This window comes from Anopheles aquasalis, chromosome 2, assembly GCF_943734665.1.
Source record: "Anopheles aquasalis chromosome 2, idAnoAquaMG_Q_19, whole genome shotgun sequence".
NCBI classification, from domain to species: Eukaryota; Metazoa; Arthropoda; class Insecta; order Diptera; family Culicidae; genus Anopheles; species Anopheles aquasalis.
In genome coordinates, this window is record NC_064877.1 from 12,342,501 (window position 1) to 12,363,029 (window position 20,529).

General features: G+C 49.8%; 1 protein-coding gene across 1 annotated transcript in view; it reads right to left on the reverse strand.

Annotated features, from left to right (window-relative positions):
• Positions 1 to 20,529, reverse strand: part of LOC126570167 (broad-complex core protein) — an 87,902-nt gene that overhangs the window by 48,280 nt on the left and 19,093 nt on the right. The window contains exon 2 of the mRNA XM_050227719.1: positions 15,694 to 15,728. The gene's annotated coding sequence lies outside the window, so the exon portion shown is untranslated. The remainder of the gene's footprint in view (positions 1 to 15,693; positions 15,729 to 20,529) is intronic.

Consider the following 20,529-nt stretch of genomic DNA (forward strand, 5'->3'; position numbering starts at 1 on the left):
TTATCTTTTGTCTCCTTCTCTCTCTCTCTCTCTCGTGGCAGCCGAGGCACAACATTAGGATATAATATTGCCATAAAATCGCGTCAACGACACACAGACACACACTAAGCATCCCCCATTCCCGTGGCTCTTTTAGTCAGCCACCTTCCCTTCTCCTCGACGCTCCTTATAACGACGTCAGTAGTATTAGTTAGTACCACACACAAAGGGGCTGCGAGGGGGAAAGCGAAAGGGAAACGAGGGTGAGGCCCCATCACCAGCATCCTTCACCGACATTGCCACCGTCGCCGCTCGTTACGAGGCGAAAAAACGCGAAAAACCCCGAATTGCTGCTCATCGGTAGTTCAAAGGGGGAGGGGGAGCGGGCGCTTCCCCCATAGCATCCCCCGGTTAGCTCGTGAAAAACTCGAGAAACAAAAAAAAACAGGAAAAATGAACTAAAAAAGGACGAAGCTAAGCCAGACCGGAGCCAGAAGGAACTAGAAGGAGCTCGCGGAATGACGAATGCAGACAGCGAAGAGAGAGAAAGAGAGTGACAGAGAGAGAAAAAGAGAGAGAGAGAAAGACCACAAGAAAGAGAGAGAGAGAGAGAGCGTGGAAAAGCGAGAAAGAGAGAGCGAGGAGAGCATTAGTAAGCGAAAAAGAACGAATGATAGTGAGTTAGAGAGCGTGGCACCATCCACCACCAACGGCGCGCCGTTATCCTAACTAACTTCGCCGAAAGGGAGCTCCGATCACCAATGCCACCACCGCCAAACCATCACGACCTATATCTAATGCTATTCTTGCTCCCTGTATAGTAACCTTCCCCCCCCCCCCCCCCCGGTCCCTCTCCCCGAACTAAAGGCTGCTGCGAGAGCGAAAGAGACGATTCGTTCGCGAATAGAAAAAAAAAGCTGAAAAAGCTAGGGAGGCTGGCGCAGATGATGCCCGCGAGATCTCCGCAGCAGGCCGCAACCGTCGACGCATCCCTTGCACGCCCTCGGCCACGAGGGGAATGGCAGTGGAGAGTGTGGCGAGGGCACATAAAAGGGGAGCTGCTGCTGCTGCTGTTGCTGCCCCCCATTACCTTTTTTTTAATATCCTCTATTCCAGCACCTCCTCCCGCTCCTCCTAGTCAACCACCGCTCACTGCCGACCCGTTCGTCCCCATCCCCTTTCCCCCCAAACCCCCCGCCCCACCCCATCTAAGGACATCCAAAAAATGATGTTCTCTAAAATGAAACACATCGCAAAATCGAGCAGCACCAAGTGCGTGTATGTTTGCCTAGGGTGGGGGGGGGGATGGGGGGGGATGCAGGGTGGAGGGTTGCTGGAATAGAAGTTTTGTTAGCAGAGTGGGGCGCGGTGGAAGGATGCGGTGTGTGAGCGGTGCCGCGCGTACACGCGCGCGCTCTTCACGATTGTGCGGGAAAAACGCGGACTTTTTAAAGTACATAGTTGGCCGAAAATCGAAAAAAAAGGAACCAAAGACGGTGCCGGCGGTGGCGGAAAAGGAGAAGATGATGATGGAACGCGCTAGAGCGAGAGAGAGAGAGAGTGAGAGCGAGAGCGAAGGGAGAGGGAATGAATGATGTAGAACGAGATGGTGGTGGCGGTTGCGAGAAGTGAAGAGCACGTTTTATTACATTACTTGTAGGGGGTGACCCGCGAGTGTGCTGGAAAATCGGGGGGTGGTAATGTTTGAGTGCGCTCTTCGGGCCCATGTCAATAGGACGACCCTCGCCTCTCTCGCTCACTCACTCTCTCTCTCTCTCTCTCTCTCTTTCTCTTGCTCACGCTCTTTTGCTCTTCTGTACCTTCGTCCTATTATTGCGTCCAAGGCCAACTACAGCAGCTAGTAGACGTCGTCGTCGTCGTCGTCGTCGTCACCAGTAGCAGCAGCAACAGCAGCCTTGTGCCTCGCTCAGCATAATATCTCTTCCCCAGCACGGCGGGGACACTAGACCTGCTGCTGCTGCTGCTGCTCCCCCCGCTGTCCGTGGTTTAGGAGGAGGAGAAACGGTGGAGCACAGAGGAAAACGACGGACGGAGAGCCATTCCCGTGGTTCTCTATTTCCTTTTTTTTATTTTTATTTCCCAATTCGTCCTTTTTTTTTATTGAAGTACTTTTTAGTCGTTCCGCGTACCTCCTCTAACAACACATCCCCCTCCCGCACTCCCCTGATGCTCTGTTTTGAGCAGCCAGCATCATTATTTCGGTGCTCGTTTCGCCGGGTTTTTCTTGCCGATGCTGTTATTATTCCTCGACACTAGAGCTCTGCAGTGCAGCGAGCGTCGTTCGTCCTTTTTTACATAAGCATTAGACGTGAGGGTTGGGTGGGTAAGTGGAGAGCCGGGGATGCCTGGGGGCCGTCGTTTCGCGAATGTTTTAAAAATAAGGGTAGTTTGTGTAATGTAGTTTAGAATTATAGCGAGCGAGATGGCACGAGATGGAGGGGGAAAATGGGGAAAAAGAGAGAGAGAAAGAAAAAAAGATTTCGCGTCCGCCCAACCTACACCGCGGACACCCTCCGCTCTACCTCTACTACTAATACATAGGCTACTGCTGCTACTGCTGTTTATGCTGGATGGATGCTGTTTGGAGCAGAAGGGAGAAGGGACCGGTGGTTGTTGGGCTAGAGAATGGTTGGTTGCGGGTAATAAGGGTGGATTTAGTGGGTGGAATCCTTGCAAACACATACACCAACGGACGCACGCACGCACGCACACATACCGGTAGCGAGGGAGGAAACCAATTCGTACGCACTGTATTAGTGCCACGATAGTGGTGATAGAGCGGAGGGAAGGTGAACATAACGGAAACAGTAAAACGCAGCATTGGCGTTGCAAAAAGAGGAGAAAAAAAAAATATTAATCCAACCTTTCCGACCACCTTTCGGTGATTAGGTTGGCTGACGGTTGGTTGGTTGGGTGCCGTGCGCGGAATGCGGCGGAAAAGCGTCTGCAGTGGTTGGTAGAGTAGAGGAAAAAAAAAATAAAAAAATATTCCACCGTTTGTGCGATTGTATGTGGTGGTTGGCTTACGGCAGGAGGAGTCAGCATCATGTACTGAAACCACATTACAGCAGAAACAGCCTGACGCTACTACCCGATATCAGGCCAAGGAACTAAGATTCTCATATCTTTGAAGTTAGAACCGAAAGGTTAACCGGGCAAGGATGGTCTCTAGTGGGTTCTAGCTATCTCTCTTTCACTTTTCGCCCTCCGCCTGTCTGTCTTCATACGGAGCAACCGCAGGGGATGGATGCTGCAATATGTTGATTGATTATATCAGCAGCAGCATCATCATCGGATGATCCTGGCACGGTAGCGAGTATTGGATTGCATCCAACGACGACTATCTTAGTGTTTGCTTTAGTTTTTACATGCTTCGTTAGCTCAGTAAATGCTCTAATACAAAGACCTTTAACAACATTCACGGCCTTGGTGTAACGGTCACCAAAAGCGCACACCAGTAACAATCTAGTGGAAAGTATCGCTTAGCCTCTCCGCGCTTCCGCAGCCTCATTATGCACCAAAACTGCCTCGCGGAACATGCTTTACAACCTACCACCACCATTACCGACCACCAGCCCGACAGCCAGCGAATCGATAATGCTGGCAGTGGAATGGAGCCGCTCGCCGAGGATTATGGTCAGAAACGGGAGCTAAATAATGCCAAAAAGTGAGCTGGAGCTGCACTAAAAAAGCAAAACACAACAAAAAAACGCTGAAACAAAGATAAAATAATGCGGCAAATGGAGCCCAGCCAGCGATAGCCAGCGGTACCCAGCATCAGTAGCAGCAGCAGCATCGCACGAGCCGATCGATAAAATGTTGTAACTAGAATAGAATATGGAGCCACTGCGGTTGACTCTAAATAATTTATGTCAAATCGCATTTTTTTCTGCTCCCTTTTGGGTCGTTTCCAATAGGTTTTTGTTTTTTGCATTAAAGAAAACGGTCTGACACGGATTTTTGGCAGCGCGGAAGCTCTGGTGCTGCCGATACAATGTACCGCTAGATTATGGCGTAAAATAAGAAAATTAAAATGAAATTAAGGTCGAAAATGTTTGGTAAAGAAACGACTTTCCCCAGCTCCAGTTACGCTGGTGGTTCCCTGGCTCGGTTTTGTACGCTGGAGGTCGAAGCTGGAAGCATTTCTTTCGCATGACTTCATGCTTTACATGCGTCATGGAATCAGCTGTCTCCCAGCCACAAAGAGGACCAATCGATCGACGTTCAACACAAGGACATTTTACATAATCACAAACAACGGGCGGGAAAATCACAAATATCGGCCAGACATCGGACGGAGACAACCTTGAAATTCGAGGACGATTCCCAGGACGCAACAAAAAAAGGAAAAACAAAAAACCAGCACCAGCAACGCGCCAGCCGATGTCCTTCTTTGCGCCTCACGTGGGAGTAGGATTCGCGGAGCAGCAAAGAGAAAAAAGAAGGTGCAAAAACTCCTTTTTTCCCATTGACACACTTCCGCCTGGTCGGCGAACGGAGGTGTTGGTTGGGCGCTAGGGCGTCCTTGAGGTTTTTTGGGATGGAGCGCTTCGACGCGGAAAACTCGCGACATCACAGAGGGAAACGAAGGAAAAGCCATGCAAGAGGGGGCCTGTGGTGTCTCGTGGTCCAATTACACACGCCACAGACACACATACACAGAGCGACCGGTCGAGCGTCGGTCGGTAGCGGAACCGCGGTGGGATTTCCCCTTCGAGACGAGACGAGACGTCTTGACTTGTCGGCTCACAGCGGGAATTTCGCATCCACACCAACACACACAGAAACACACACAGAAACACACATTCACATGCAAGGTCCATCGTTAGTCTTGAAGCAGGAAGGACCGTCGGTCGGTCGGTCGGTCGGTCATCCCACCCCAGCATTGCGTATAAGGTTGGCCGAATGGCTGGCAGGATGTTGGATGAAGATCGAAGAGAGATTTCTCCGTACGGTCCCCCCTTCGTGCCCAAAAGAGGCACCCGGAAAGAAAGAAAGAAGTCAACCAGCGAGGGAGGTGGAACCGCACTCGGAAAACCACCACCCGCAAAAAAAAGGGACGACGACAAGAAGAAGAAATGGTCCGTTGAGAAAACGGACAGACGACAGGGCAATGCGCAACAGATAGAGACGCAACACACACTCCACACCATCGTCTGGGTTCGATGGTCGTCTGGGTCGTCCTTGCGACGACGACGACGTGGACGACGATGGAAGGGAAATGTGCTTTCTCCCTTTTTCCGCCGGTGAGTGCGAAGCCCGAACAAGACACAGGAAGGAAGCACAACAGCAACGCTTCACGGCCACACCACCATTGCCGATTGTTGCCGATGCGGAGGATGCTGGGGTTGCTTCATGGTGATTGCAGGCCCTCTGCTGATGCTGCGATGCTTCTGTGTGGGATGAAACCACCTCGAAGCTGGCCAGCTCGTGTCGTGTCATCGCACGCTGCACGGTGGAAGGATATGCTGGACGGGTGGGAGTTCCTGAATGTGGGTGGTGGGAAAAATCTTGACCTCAGACGACGACGACGACGACGACGGTCGGTCGGTCGGTCGGTGAACGTTCTTCCCTTTATTAAAGCTGGCGAGAAGATGATGGGATGTGTTTTCGCCGAGGTGCCGAAGATCTTTAAAGGATTTCCAGCATCGCCAGGAGTGGCCAGAGGGAGAGATTCCAGTGAAGCTCATTTCGATCACCGTGGCGGAGTGCACGGATATTTCTTGTTAGCAGACTCTCATCGCTAGAGGTATTCTCAACGGCATAAAACATCAGCGATTAATGTCAAATTAAAATCAAAGTTCCTTCCCCTGTTTTATGCTAAAGTGAATATAATCAGTTGCTGTTGAATGGTATGTAAAGTTGTTTTAAATTATTATTATTATTATTACTATTTGTCCGCTAAAGACATTATTCCTTTAGTGTAAAAATTCCGTGGATTTTCGTTGCTCGTAGTTCTCACGCACTTCTCTTGAAGCCACCCGCACCTCATTAGGGGGGAAAATGTCTTCCTGTTGATCTGGAAACGAAGTTGTTGTTGGAAACAATTGTTGTGGTAACACGAAGTGATACAGCATCGTTCCTGTGAGCTTCCCAATCTGAAAAGAATCCGTCATGGTTTTACCTTTATCATTTCTTTTGTATGAATGAAAGCGTGTACTTGTGACTGCCTTTTTGAGATTCGATTTCTAGGAGTTTTGCTATAGTCTCCAGAGAGGCATGCATCATTCGTCTCAAGAAAATGCATAGAAAAGCCCCTGACAGCATGTGCGTCCTTCCAGAAGCCACACATAAACCGCGAATCATCGAAAGCGCGGTCTGCTTTTCGGTGGCCATACTTGCCACTGTTCTGATGCTGCGGTGGCCGCCATATTTGTTCCAAAAAAAAGGAAAAAAAACACCCACAAGCCCTCTTCTGTTGCTATCCCGCTCTGGTGCTCCTCTGGCAATAAATAAATGATGCCATACATAATCAATAATATTTATTAAATACGGGCCCGCGAGAATGTGTGCCCGCGTATTGGGGTGCGGAACAGCAAAGAAGGGGTGGAGGGTGGTGCTGGCCACTCAACTATTTTTATTTTCCCACTCTACCGTATCACATTCTGGCCCCAATCCTAGCCTGGCGCATCTGGCCATGGTTTGCCCAAAAAGGTGCGACACGGGCAACCGACAGCCAGCTCTGGCCAGCGGCTCATCCCACTCTCCCGCCCTGATGCGTGCACGCCAACCGGTGACGTGTGTTTGGGAGTCACATTTGCGATAATGCCGGGCTGGCCGGACGGTGGATGCATTTCGTGAATTTTAAAACGCGAAAGAACTGTCCACACTCCCACAGCTGGACGCAAAGGGGTGGACAACACAGGCAGCGGGGTATGGATGGATATTTTATAATAGGTTTCCTGAGGTTTTCCTGTTTTTTTTTTCGTTGATTGTTACTATTTTCCCGCTTTTCCAGCGTGCCAGCCACCTGGAGCCAAAACCGGGCAAGGCCCCATAATGCTATATAGCGCAAATGATGAGTAGCAGCAGTAGCTCCTCATATGCTGTAACACTGGTGGTGGTTATCGATTTTTCGCCATTTTTTTTCGATGAAAATAAAAATAATAATGATTAAAATATAACATAAAAAAAGGAAATGGACGCACCACAACACAACACCCCAACAGGGCACCGCACATAAGCCTGCCCCCTTCCTTTGCGCTCGTATGCAAATAATACATAATGTCCAACATGCACGGTCCGTCGGGGTTGGTGGTGATGGTGAGGGGGATGGTAATGATCGTTGACCAACCAGCCAGCCAGCCAGTGCACGAGATACTCGAAATGTGGCATCGCTGTGGCGAGCACACACCCCAAAAATTCGGCAGCCGCCATTTTGGTGTGCCTACCTTCATTGTTCTATCGAACTGTCGCTTGATAATGTCTAAATGATAAACGCATTGGGGCGCCCTTACTAGCTCTAAGCAGCGACCTAAAGCTAAGCTTTTCCAGTGTCTAAAATTGAAAAATGCGTAACAACCAATTCCAGAAAAACGAAAACGTCAAATCCGCCAAATCTTACCAAATCACAAAAGGCAAGGCAAATCGAGCAAAAATTGAAAGCCAACGATTATATGGTGGGAGTAGAAAATCTGGAGCAACAGCATCCAGAAAATGCGAAGCAACAGCATCCAACAGCCAGACGACAGGAGGAGAACATCAGGAGGGAAAAAAAGGAAGATCTAGAATGGAGGCGCACGTGCAGCATTTGCGTTCCGGGCCCCGCGGTGTGCTGGTGTCGTCACATTCCGTAACCAGGAACGGTACCGAGTACCAGGAACCAACGCCAGCCAGCTAGCCAGCTAGCCAGCCAGTCGTTCACATGCTGTGACCTTCGCTCACAGCCGTGAGAGAGCATGGTAGCGATTTGTTGTTGGCTTTCCTTTGGGCCGCTATTTGTTTTCCTTTATTTTGGTGTTTTTTTTTTTGTTTTCCGAAAACATTCTGCCAGCCGACCTTGCGAGAGCAACGCCTGATCATCACCTGGTTGAGTGTGATGCAGCTGAAAAGAGTCATTGTTGCCGTGCGCGCGAATGTTATCGCCATAGGATCAGCGCTGATGGGAGGCAGGATTTGTCTATTTGCCTCAATTTGAACATTCTAACGATGGCCCATGAAGGTTATACTATCGAGCACGAGATTTTTTTTGATGAGCAATTGCGATTTATGAAAAGCATAAACGGAGTTGAACGATTACGCAATTGGCGTGCGTGCTGATTAGATTACAATATTTTTTAACAATTAAAATTATCGCCAATCGATGATCGATAAGGATGTAGATAACTCGATCGATTGGATTTCTCGATGCTTTCTGCTCATTTATGATTTTAGTGCCCTTTTTTGAATGCAAATCCAGACAGAAACAATACACTGTTCATGTGGAGGCTATCGACCAATCGAAAACAGCGATTGATCAGCGTCGCGAGCACAAGGATACACTACCCTTTTATTACCAAAGGAAGGACGACGACCCCCGGGGGACTAGCGGGCGATTTATCACATGGATCATGGTTTAGAAGCTTCTCCCCGCACAAAGAGCTCGTGGTTGAATTTGCATAAAAATTAGCAAGATAGCAAAACCAAATTTTAAGTATCTCTTCCTCCGCTTCCCAGCCCTCCCTCGGTCACCGGGACCACCGCCACGAACACAGGGCAACGAAAATCAAATAAAGAACGAACGCCGAGCGCACAATCGATTGTGTAGCGAAGCATCGGAAGCGCTAGAGTGACAGAGAGAGCAAGAGAGAGGGCGCGCAGTACGCGAAAAAAGGCCCGAAAAACTACATACTCCCCCGCACCCCCCCCTTCACTGCCACCACCAGCATCAGCATCATCCCCGTCATCATCATCATCATCGTCATGGGTGGGGGAAGGACAGCATCCCTTGCTCGGGTTTGAACCTTCGAAGGCAGCGGTACGGTGGGCGCCAGGATCGGCGGTTAAGAGCGGCAGAAAATGAGGGAAAATTTGGTGAAACACCGCCAGTCTCCGGTCCCGGTTTTCCCACCCCCGTGGACCACCAACAGCCGCGCGCACTTGAAATCGAAAAATGAGTTTCGCGTGTCGTCGTCGTCGTCGTCGCGGCCGAGGGTGTCGGAAGGCCGCCGAAAAAAGGACGAAAAAATGGAAAGGCAACCGACCGACCGACTGACGTATGTGTGCGTGCGTGGTGGCAGACTAGTGCGTGGGTGGGTGATAGGGGGTGCGCAGTGGTGCGATGGGTGGTGAAATGGCATTAGAACCCATCATTATGTTTCGAGAGCGAGAGAGTTAATGCGCAGACACACAGACACGGTACGAACGAACGAAATGGGTGGAAATGCCCGAGGGGGTGGTCCTCCAAGAGGACAGGGGGATGGAGGTATTGAAACATATAAATTCATTTACAAAAACCGGAAAAAGGTGAAAAAATGAAGCAAAAAAAATCGTCAGAAGGGTGGAAAAATGGAAAAGTCCCGGGGGGGGGGGGGGGGGAGGTGAAGCGAAGGCACACACTTGTCGCTGGCTGGGAGGACGGGCACCGGACACACATACACTGACACGTTGTGGATCCTAATTTGAAAAACGCAAAAATTCATAAAACCACCATTATGCTAGCCGTATGTGTGTGCTGCCCCCCTTCCCGCCACCTCCCCGGTCGCAGCACACGCGACTATATGCTGGGTGGCAAAGGGGGTGGATAGCGGGTGGAAATCGAGGGGGGGGGGGATCCGCGACTGTTTTACTTCGTCCCATTTTGTCTCACTCACTCAAGCTCCCTCTCTCACATGCTCTCTCTCTCCTTCTCTTTTTATTGCCCTAACATCCCCTTCAACCCCCATCCACCCCCTTTTTTGGCATCCACCGAAGCAGATCAGGATAATGTGAGTTTTTTGGGGGCTTTTTTTTTTGGCGAAACATTTTTCGTCCTTTTTTAAATGGGTGCACGAGGGTAAGGATGGCGGATGCTGACCTCTCCCCTTCCCTCCGTTGCCAAACTTGCTGGAAACGAGTGTGGTGGGATGCTGCATGCCACACACATACACAAAAAAGAGGGCGGCGCGGCACATCATCCGCACCAACTTCTAGTACGCGCACGCAACATCAGCGACGGCGGTCTCACAGTTTGATGCGGATATTATAATAAATTTTTGTACATAAATTAAAGGACCCCCCAATCGTCGTGGTCGCCACCAGCCGTCCTGTTCACCCTGGCCCCGTGGTTTCCCACGATCGTGCATCGTATGCCGACCTTTTTTACATACATATGATTGACACAGACACACATACGCGAGCGCATACCTTCGCGGATCACGCCCGACCACCACACGACGCGAGAGCTGCGTTCCGAGAGTTCCGCTGGAATGTGAGGCCACCACCCGCGTGTGCTCACGATTCAATATCGCGCGATTTCGGCAGGCCAAATACCGCCACCCCGCGCACACTCACATGCACACCAGTTTTTCTCTCTTTTTATTTCGGGGTTTTATTTCAGTTTTTAAAAGCCGCGAAGGTGAGTGATTTCCGAAAAAAAAGGATTTTTTTTGTTGTGTGTTTTCCCCTTTCCCGGCTGTTCACCAGACCCCATCCTTACTACCAGCACCTCCAGCCACCCCCTTTTAGGTGGGGGTGTCAGCATATCGGCACTAAAAATCGGCCAGCCATTGGTCAGCGCACTCGCTTCCAGGTTCCTCGCTCCGGCACATGATATAATCAACAAATATTTAAAGCGTAATGTGAAATATAATTTTCCCTCCATTTCCCACTTCCCAGACCGTGCCCAGAAGCGTCCGCGAAGTCCGCGCCCGGTCAGGCTGCTGTCAATTTTTATTTTTCGGCAGCTCATTGCGATGGACAGTTGCATGGGGTGGGTGCCCCCCTTTTCCCGATCTCGAAACCGAAAATGAGATTTGTAGAAGGACTCCAGTATTCTGCTTCTCTCTTTCTCTCTTTTCATCTCTCTGTCCACTGTGTCGAGTGCCAGCCCACCGAGCATCGATGGTACTATTTACAACACAGTACAAGGGGTGGTGTGGGTGGGCGGGAAAAAGGGTGGAGAACTTATGCGGCGTTCATTTGTGTGTCTGCAATTTCGGTGAGTGTTTGCATGATTTACTCGCGCCTAGTTGCTGCTCCAGCGTACATCAGCCCCCTCCTGTCATGTCCCTCCTGCTGCTAGGGTGTCTGACTACCCTCTTTCACCCCTTTGCACACGCACAACCCCGTGTACACAAACACACACACGCACCCGGGCAGCTGCGTACAGCTCCAGGTGCCTCCCAAAAAATAAATGGAAAAACTCGAATTCTCCATCCGGAGCGCCCCGGGTTTTTCGTGATTTTGCTTCCCGCTTTTCCTACCAAAAACCCCATACGCCAGAGACAGAGAGATATGCAGAGAGAGACAGAGAGAGAGCGAAAGAAAGAGAGAGAGAGCGAATTTGGTTAATTTTTGGGAGGTAAAATAAAATTACCCCTTCCCCTTCGTTACCTCTTCCCGGTGCCAGTGGAATTATCCCCAACCTCCCCAACAACCCGCTTTTCCCCGACCATTCATCATCCTGCTTACTACACGGCAACGAGGGGGGGGGGGGGAAGCGGGACCTAGGTACACAACGAGCAGCACATCCATCCCCAGCTCCTCGAGCAATGTGCAGAACATACACAACATAATGATATCGAATTGTGCCGAGTGCGACGAACGGACCCACATGCGTACCACCCGGAGTGGGGAAGGGGGGGGGGGTGGACCCGAGGGGTGGAAAATAAATGACATATTAAATAAAATCTCGCGAAGCCCACCCACTCGCCTCGAAAACACGCACATCCGCACAACGCACGTACACGCACTTGGGTCGCTGATCAGCGTACACAACGCCATCGTGGAGCTCTAGAGGCTCTAGAGACTGGGTCTTGCTGAAAAATCGGTGGCCAAACTGTGGTTCCCCATCGTCCTCCAGATCCAGGAGCGAGGAAAAGAGGAAGAAGGAAGGATTTTCCGAACCACCACACCATAAATCAAACGATATCGAGAGGATGAAAGTGCGCAATCGATGCGCACAAATCGTGACGTGCCGCTTCGCCCGGTGGTGGTCCCCGTTCGTTCGTTCCAAAAGAAATGGCGAAGAAAAGAAGCTCCTCGCCGTTCCTCGAAGCCATATGACACTGTCAAGGACAAGGATTCACGGACACGTACGCATGCAAGTACGATGTGCGCTCGCGAGGAAAAGCTTCCTGCTGTCCTGGAGGAAAAGTAATATCGAAACAAACAAAACAATCGAACCACCAACCGAGGCCATCCCGCACTGCCGTGGGTGAGACGGTAGTCAAAAAGAGAGGGAGAGAGAGAGAGAGGGTTAGGTTTGAAGAAAAGCTTCTCGTGAGTTCACCTCCCTCCGCGCGCTCTCCCTTCCTTCTACCTCCTTTTCCCTTTCCCAGGGGTTTGAATCCGAATAAATTTCACTTTTTCTGGCAAAGTTGTTGCTCGCGACTACCGCGTTACCGCGTTGGTATAATGGCGGACGGTAGAAGAGCATCGCGCGGTGGAGCAGCGGGCGCGACGCACACGCAAAATGGCGCATAGCAATGGCGCGAACTTGATGGTATTCTTATGGCGCGGAGGCAATAAAAGAAAGAAACATAAAACGCACATATACAGTGCCCTAAGTGTGGTGAGGGGGTGAGCTAAGGATGTGGGAAAGAACTTTCGTGAACTCGCGCGAGCGCTGATGCTGGGCCAAACTTCAAAACCGCTATTGCCGCCGTATATGTGCGCGAATTTGGCGGAGTACTTAGAGAAAGAATATCCAGCGGAAGTCGAAAGGGGGGGGGGGGGGGGGGGTGCTGGTGAATCTGCGAACACGGCAGTAACGTAGATAAGCGGGCTTTTCTTTTAAAAGAGAGAAAAAAGCCAGACACGAAGCGATAGCAGCAGCGGGTCTCCTTCTCGCGGTTCGCGGATATGACGAGGCACATAAGACATTCTGTTATGGATTAGAGAGAAAGAGAGAGATATCGTGGAGCAGGAAAGGATTTACATTACTCGCGAAGGCACGCTCGGTGAAGTACCGTTTACGTCAATAACAAGATTGAAACCCAGGCCCGAGAAGCTTTCATCTAACGCAAATACGCAATCGCGCGACAAGCTAAAATCCTTCCACGAGAAGCTGTAGTTGTACGCCGTATGTGCGCGTGTATGTGTGCTTGTCTTATCCGAGTTATCTTAAGCACTGGCTTAAGGGAAAACATGACGGAAAATTCGTTTCAGGTTCCACAAACTGCACGAGGAAACTGGCGAAGCAGCACTTTCGGAAATCGGTTTAGTCCAATAACGACCAGCTCGATTTATATTTAGCGTTCTCGCTTCTCTTTTCATTTTCGCCAAATTGTACAGCTCAAAATGCAACAGTTTAGGGTCTGTGTCTACCCTTCGCGCGAGGTCGTTAATCACAAACTGCTGACCTCATGACCATCGCCATCCGCCATCCACACCAAAGTCGAACCATAAAAACCTCGTACACTGTTCGTGTTTCCCTTTGGTGTGATCTTCGATGCATAAGAAAACGATGAATCCTTCTAAATGCTGCCTGATCGCACGCTGCTTCTTGCAGTTTGAACAGAACACAATGCATGAGGGGGGCCAGACAGTCTAGTGGACATACCGTTGCCGCCGTTCCGGTAGAGAGGACAGACGCATTAGAAAATGGTAAAAAAGGAAAAAGCAGAACCTCGTGCGTTCGAGGGGACCCCAAATTTGCCCAGACAGTGCTGCAGTTCCGCGAAATCGTCGGGTTCCGTCCAATACGCCGTCGCCAAGGCCACAGTGGCAGCGGTCTATGTCTAGTCTGGTAAATCCTCCTTCTTCCCTGTGGGTTCTTGTTGCAGCAACAGCAGCATCAGACAGAGCCGGCAGAGCAGACCTTTGCCGGATCTTCTATTGTGAAGTGCAGTTTTGCAACCAAATTATAGAGGAGCAAAAAACGAAGAAAAAAAAATGGCAGAGAAGGGGATCGAGGGCGATCCATGCGTCGCGTCGTACAAAAAGGCCAACCTTCATTTACTAGACGACGACGATGCTTCCGGTTGGTTACGTCGATTGGTCTGGCAATGCGAAAGGCTTATCTCTTATAACTTGTCGCATTACTTGATACATTTCGTGAATCACGTATCATATTTTTGATGTTAAAATACTAATGGATTTAGTTTCCAAAAAATTGGGCTTCGATCAAATCAAATAGATGAAAAAGTTAATCAAGTTGCCAAATAAACCCCTCAAACTAAAGAAGCAATGCCAATCAACAGCTTACTGTCAGACGGAGCGACTCAAACCTACGCGTCTGCATCCACTACTCCACACATGGGGCCATCCAAACAGACGAAACCAGATGCAAAAAGTCGCTCTATTAACTGCTACCACCACACGCCTTGACCTTGAAACCTAGTGGTGGCTTTAGTGGCTGCAACATCGCATACACACGCAGACCAGCTGCAAACAGAGCTCACCATCGTCGATCCGTGCTGTGAGATGGGCCTGTCTGGTGTGCAGAAGAGAAGAAAAAAAAACTTCCAAAAGAAAACAAATTGATTGTCTCGAGTAGCGCGAGCACGAGGAACGACAACGAACTACTCTGTGTTGGCCCGGCGGCCAGCGGCTGTCTATGGCTCCCCTGTGAAGGGGGGGGGGGGGGGCTAGAACTCTAACGAACGTTGCACACCAGACCAGCCAGACTATGCTCATGCCATGCCATCGCAGACACGCTGTTGCTGCTGCTGCTGCTGCTGCTACTGCTGACCGAATAACGATGACGGCGTCCTCCGTCGGCGCAGTCTGCCAGCGCAAAAAGGAAGCAAAAACAAGTCGAAACGAAAACGAAAACCGAGACGTCTCGTGTGGAGCGCCGTAGCGGAGCTGCTGCTGGTGTGTTTCCGCCAATGCCGGTCGGTCAGAAGCGCACCACTGTTCTCTCTCCTATCACCACTGCATCTCCGTCCCACCGCGGTCGTTCTTTTCTAGTGGAGCGGACGGCGATGTCAGCAAGAAGTGTTAAAACAGGAGATCCAAGAGAGTACACACTACGTACACCACACGCGATTGCCGGGTGCCGGGTGCTGGGGTGTTGGTACGGTGTGCACTCACACGGAACGGTTGAGCTTTAGGCGAGTAGCGAGGAGGTTTGGTGGGACGACTAGCGAAGCTCTACTAGTAGTGTTCCGTCGTTTCCAGTTACCGTCTATTTTGGTCTGCTCACCGGGCACCTAGACCTTGGATTTGCGGGAGCAGATACAGTAGGAAGTGCATGGAATAATGCCGGGCTGCTGGTTGCTGCCACTACTACTGAAAGTGAGTTAGTGGGCCAGGGTAACCAACGAAAGCGAAAGCGATTCCACGTCTAGGCATTCCACTTGCTGCACTCTATGCTCTGTGCCGAGAGAGGCATTGCAGCTGATCAGCGAACGACGACGACGACGACTTGCGGATCATCGCCGATGCGTGTCCGTTTGCGTCCTTCATGAAGGTTAAGGCTCAATTGAATCATTATTCCCGATACGGCCTGCACAGTACAACGAATTGTGTCAACAGGCTAACAGATCGATCATCTCAAATGGATATCATTGTAAATGTATCGGTAAATCATATAAGAAGTTATGTAGGAAGAAAGTATAATGTACTTACACAATTATCAAGGGGACGAGAATCGTAAATTCGCTCTGAAAGAGGAAACAAAAAGAGTTGAAAGTTAGTTGAATTGTAAAACAAACGTGACAGCAATACAGATTTAGTAAAATAAAATTATAAAAGCAAAGAGCTCTTGCTAACTCGAGTTCTATAAGTAGTTTAACACATTTATGTCCAAGTAATCAACAAAGTCCTCGTGTAAAATTGTAATACGTTGTGTAGAATATCATACTGTTCATAACTTTTAATCTATGATTCGATAGGAATTCCTTTAGAGTGTAGTTCTACAACAGCTATAAACTTTGATTAACATTATTGAAGTATCCAGAATGGATCGGTAAAGAACATTTGTGGAACAACTTTCCAATAAACACGAATGAGCGTCGTTTCAAACTTTTTAAACACCCTTTCAATCAGGGGGCCCAAAATGAGAATTTACGACAAAATCATCGTCAAAAAGCAACGATCCACGCCTTTCCGATCACCACATAGAGCGGGAGCACGGTCATAAAAATATGGAAATTTCTGATGAACTCATCACCATACGACACCCCACACCAAACCAGACAGCCATAGTTGATATTCGCACGCTTTTGAAGAAAGAAAGAAGAAGGCAAAGAAAATCCGCAAAACATCCAAAGATCATGCTCCGTCTGGTGTTCGACACACCAGACATCCGCCCACCCCCGATGTCTGCGGTTCAAAACTATACAATCGACGCCCAAGTCCCAATCGCCGGTTCGGGAATGGAACAATGTTACAAAGATCACCAAGAACCTGCTCAGCTCTCGAGCAGCCAAGCGAGGGTCCCAGGGGAGCGAGACGTCGGCCGAATATTCGCCCAACAAACCTCTAAGAACAAAACGCCGACCACAAGACACGAGAGCAAAGCAGGAGACTTTTGTCTACAATTGATCCGTCGCGGTTTTCTTGCTGTTTGCGCTGCAGTTGAGGCCCTAACGCTCCAACATCTTGACAGTTAAGCATTCCAGTCGTAGTTGCTCGTAGCGGAATCCACTACTCTTGGAGTTTTAAGAAGGTTCTAGATGTCTGTCTGCATCGCATCCTTGAACAACGGTGCACCAAATTTATCTCTAAAACCAATATATTAAGTCTGTTCGGGTTTAACGATTTATCTTCCTCCGAAACTCCAAAGAAGACGATCCTTCACGTTTCTATACCTTATTGCCTTCGCTTTGGTGCGCCAAAGGAAAAACCAATCAAGTTCATTACGGACCTAGAAGGTGCGTCTGCATTTTCTGCAGCGCTTCTCTCCGTTGCCAGAATCCCCAAGAACCTGTGAGCTAGTCTAAACGCGACCCCATAGCTCATCCAACGAATGTTAGTAAAAGGGAAAAGAGTGAAGAAGAACACCACAAAAGTTTGTTCCTGTTCTGCCGTGCTGGTTGGTTCGCACAACAACATTAGAATGTCAAATAAAAACACCAAAAACCACATGGCTGGCCAAGTCCAGCCAACGACCGACGGAACGCTGGTGCACCACTAGACGCATGAGTTCGCGAAGGGGTTTATCTACACCCACCCCCCGGGGGAACACCAGCTCCCTCCCCAACACGCCACAGCAGACTGGAGAGCGCGCCACCTCGTTCACTCCTTGTCGTTCGATGCGTGCATCGTCGTCTGCGCGTCCAACAACCCCGTCTGCGCGAACAACGCTTTGCCGGCGCGAAGCACACCGAAGCGCACCGCCAGACGATCTAATCATATCGCAATGGCCCACCACCATTTGGGAGCAGGGCGAAGGGACGCAGGACGAGCGCTTAGGAGGAAGAGTAGTTGCACACAACGGCGGCGCTGGTGTGGACACATACAGATACCCGGCGGTGCACCAACGCGCAGCGTATGCGTGTGGCACTCTATCTCTGTTTCTCCTCCTCTCGTTCGTGCTCTAGCTCAAAACCGCGCGCGCCGCACTTTGCTGTTGAAGGAAGGGGTCGGTAGGGTGGTTGCCTGTGGGGTGAGGGTGGAGGCCGATCGCGCTAGCGCGACCGCCTAATGCGCTCGCGTCGTCGTCGTCGTCGTCGTGGTGCGGCGTGCGGCGTGAACTCCCGGCCACGTTCAAGGTCAGACGGATGACTTTTTTGACTGCGTTTAGACTGCTCCTCCACCACCAGCACGCCGGGCCTTCCTGGTGAGTTTGCGAATTTGCTTTTTTGCTTTCGCTGCCTCCCTGCCGCGCTGCTCTTCCTCTCGTGGCCATTTCGCGCGTTTGCGAATCTCTACTTTTCGTTAGATTTCAAGGCCACATTAGGGGAGCGCTAATAGGGGAGCCGGCTGTGACCATGCCAGCGGGCTAGCAGAGACAGACAGACAGCGCTGATCAGAGCGTGGTTGTGTATTTGTTAGCTTCGTTGCATCGCATCGCACCGAACCTGCAGACGACCTAGAGAGAGATCAGAATGCTTAGCAACTGCAGCATTGCAAGCGTTTTGCGGTGAAGAGTGATAAATGTGTAGCTTTTTTTTCTTAGAAACGGTACGAAGACGTTGCTTTTGCGATGATTGGGAAGATGACACTCGGAAGCATTTTTAGCCGCCGGATGCTGCATTCTATGATAGCTCCTCCGATCCGTTGTTTTCTTGTAACGGCAATAATTTCGGACTCTGAAGAATGTAGCTATTTCGAGGGGTGATGTTTGTGGCGTTGCTGGGCCTCAATTTCAATTCGTTTGCATCGTGCGTTTCTTATTTCGTGTAACAAACTAGGTGGAATACTAATGTACGAATCTGAGGAAAGCTCTCAGAAAAAGTGTGGGATTCAGACCCACTAAATCAGTTGCTTGATGGTTTCCCCAGTTACCACCCTGCAGCTGTGTGCCTCTTTTGAGATAACTCGTTGAGCATCGTGTGTGCTGCGTATCCAATGCCAACTAATGAAATGCTTGCTTAGATGTTTACCAAATGTTAACTAAGACGGAAATGAAACACGAATTTTGAATGGATCAGCCATTCACACAAGCAACTGGCAAGCATTTGTCATAACTCCTTGACAAATCACCTCGGAAAGACTGCCTAGTGCTGGGGGGCTTTCCCTTTTTGACTTCCTGCCTTTCTGATAGACCAAATCGTACACACAACTGATTGGATGCCAAACAGTTGCTGCTGAACAAACTGGACCGCTCTGTGCAGCACTGAAGCAAGGTTGCGGTGGAGAATTCTTTACGAAAACACAAGGTTCCATTGGTTACATTACAGATGTAGCAGCTACTAAAGCTGTTCTTGATACGCAGTCGACGACATGCATTCTGTTGACAGTACGAAGCCTACCAGAATATTAAATGAAAAATTCTTTTTGAAATAAGAAGACCGAGTACAACGATTAGTCATTTGTCGCTTATTCAAACAGAAAACAGTCCGTGGCTTCTGGTAATTAAAGTGATGATCTAATCCATCGACATAGCGACGGTTTGGAGCGAACAACGCTGCGAATGAATCATGAATTTGCTGTTTTGTTTTTAACCTTCCGCGATTCTAACACCTTCGATGCCTTAGTGTAAGCAAACTCTCGAAAGGACTCTTCTGTGGTCGCTAAAGTGACCTCCCGAGGAGGGGTGGGCAAGGCAAAAACCGCGGCAAAAACTGCAGCAGCCCCACACCACCGCTTGTGCACAAACAAGCAGCCGGGTTCAATGACACCGGTGGAACGCATGGTGGCAAATCTTTCGAAAATAAGAAATTGCATTACCCCAAAGCAAAGGAAGGAAGAACGGGAAGAAGCAGGCGATGGTGGTCACACAACCGCACGGACGATGATTTTGTTATATTTATTTTGATTTAATCTTTTTTTTTTGCTTGAGCACTTTTCGTGCGTCTTGTACTGCGTGTCGTGTGTCGGTCGCTCTCTCTCTCTCTCTCCGTCTCACCACAAACATGGTCAAGATGGTGGATGTGATTGTGTGTGGTGTGCAGTCGAAAGCTGCTCCGATGGAGGCGCATCGAACGAAAGATGGCAACGAGCAGCACTCCCCAAAAACTGCACGCTCGCCGTCGGCAATTGCGTTCGTTTGGGTTTGACGGTGTGTCTGTGTCGAATGCGACCACAAAATGAGAACGAGAACGAGTGCATTGACATCCTATGTTTGACGTTTCTAAAGTCCACAGTGGAAGTCAGATGATCAAGTCGGCGATGACGAGGCGTAGTTGGCCACGGGAACGCCAACGGACGTTGCACATAATGATCGCTATTTATAAGAGAAGTGCTGAAACCGCCGCGAACAAGCCGCGCTTTTTGGGCAACCGGGCGACGGAACCAAATCAACGTAGTTTTCGGTCTGTCTACCCAAAAGGCAACCACCAAAAACCACCAGTGGTCGGTAGGTCGTATTTGACTAGCACGGAATGCTCTAGCCATTGTAGTGACCATCCATTGTCACTATTGAAAGCGGTTTTAATATCGTCTGCACGAGGTGAATCAGATTTTGCGAGAGAAAAACGAGACCCTCCAGCAGCTTCCAGGTTTCTTGTTCTTCGTCACCCGAATGAACGAACGAATAAACCAGGAGGGGGTGGCGAAGCATGGCGAACGACATCACACTTTCACTCGCATGTACTCGCACCCTTTTGCTTCTGTTGTCCAAAAAACACCGTCCACCAGCATCACCGCGACGGTGAAACGTGATCGTTCATTCGCTGCCTGTCCGCTGGGCCGTCGTTTGGTGCACCAGACACCAAAGAGCATGAGTCGAAGAAGGCTGGGGTGGTTTCTTGTTGCCTTCTTCTTCTTCTTTTTGTTTTGTTTACTTTGACGCCGAAAGAAAGAAAAAAAGTCGCCGTTTGCAAATTAGGTCACATCCCTTACTTGCAGCCCGCGACG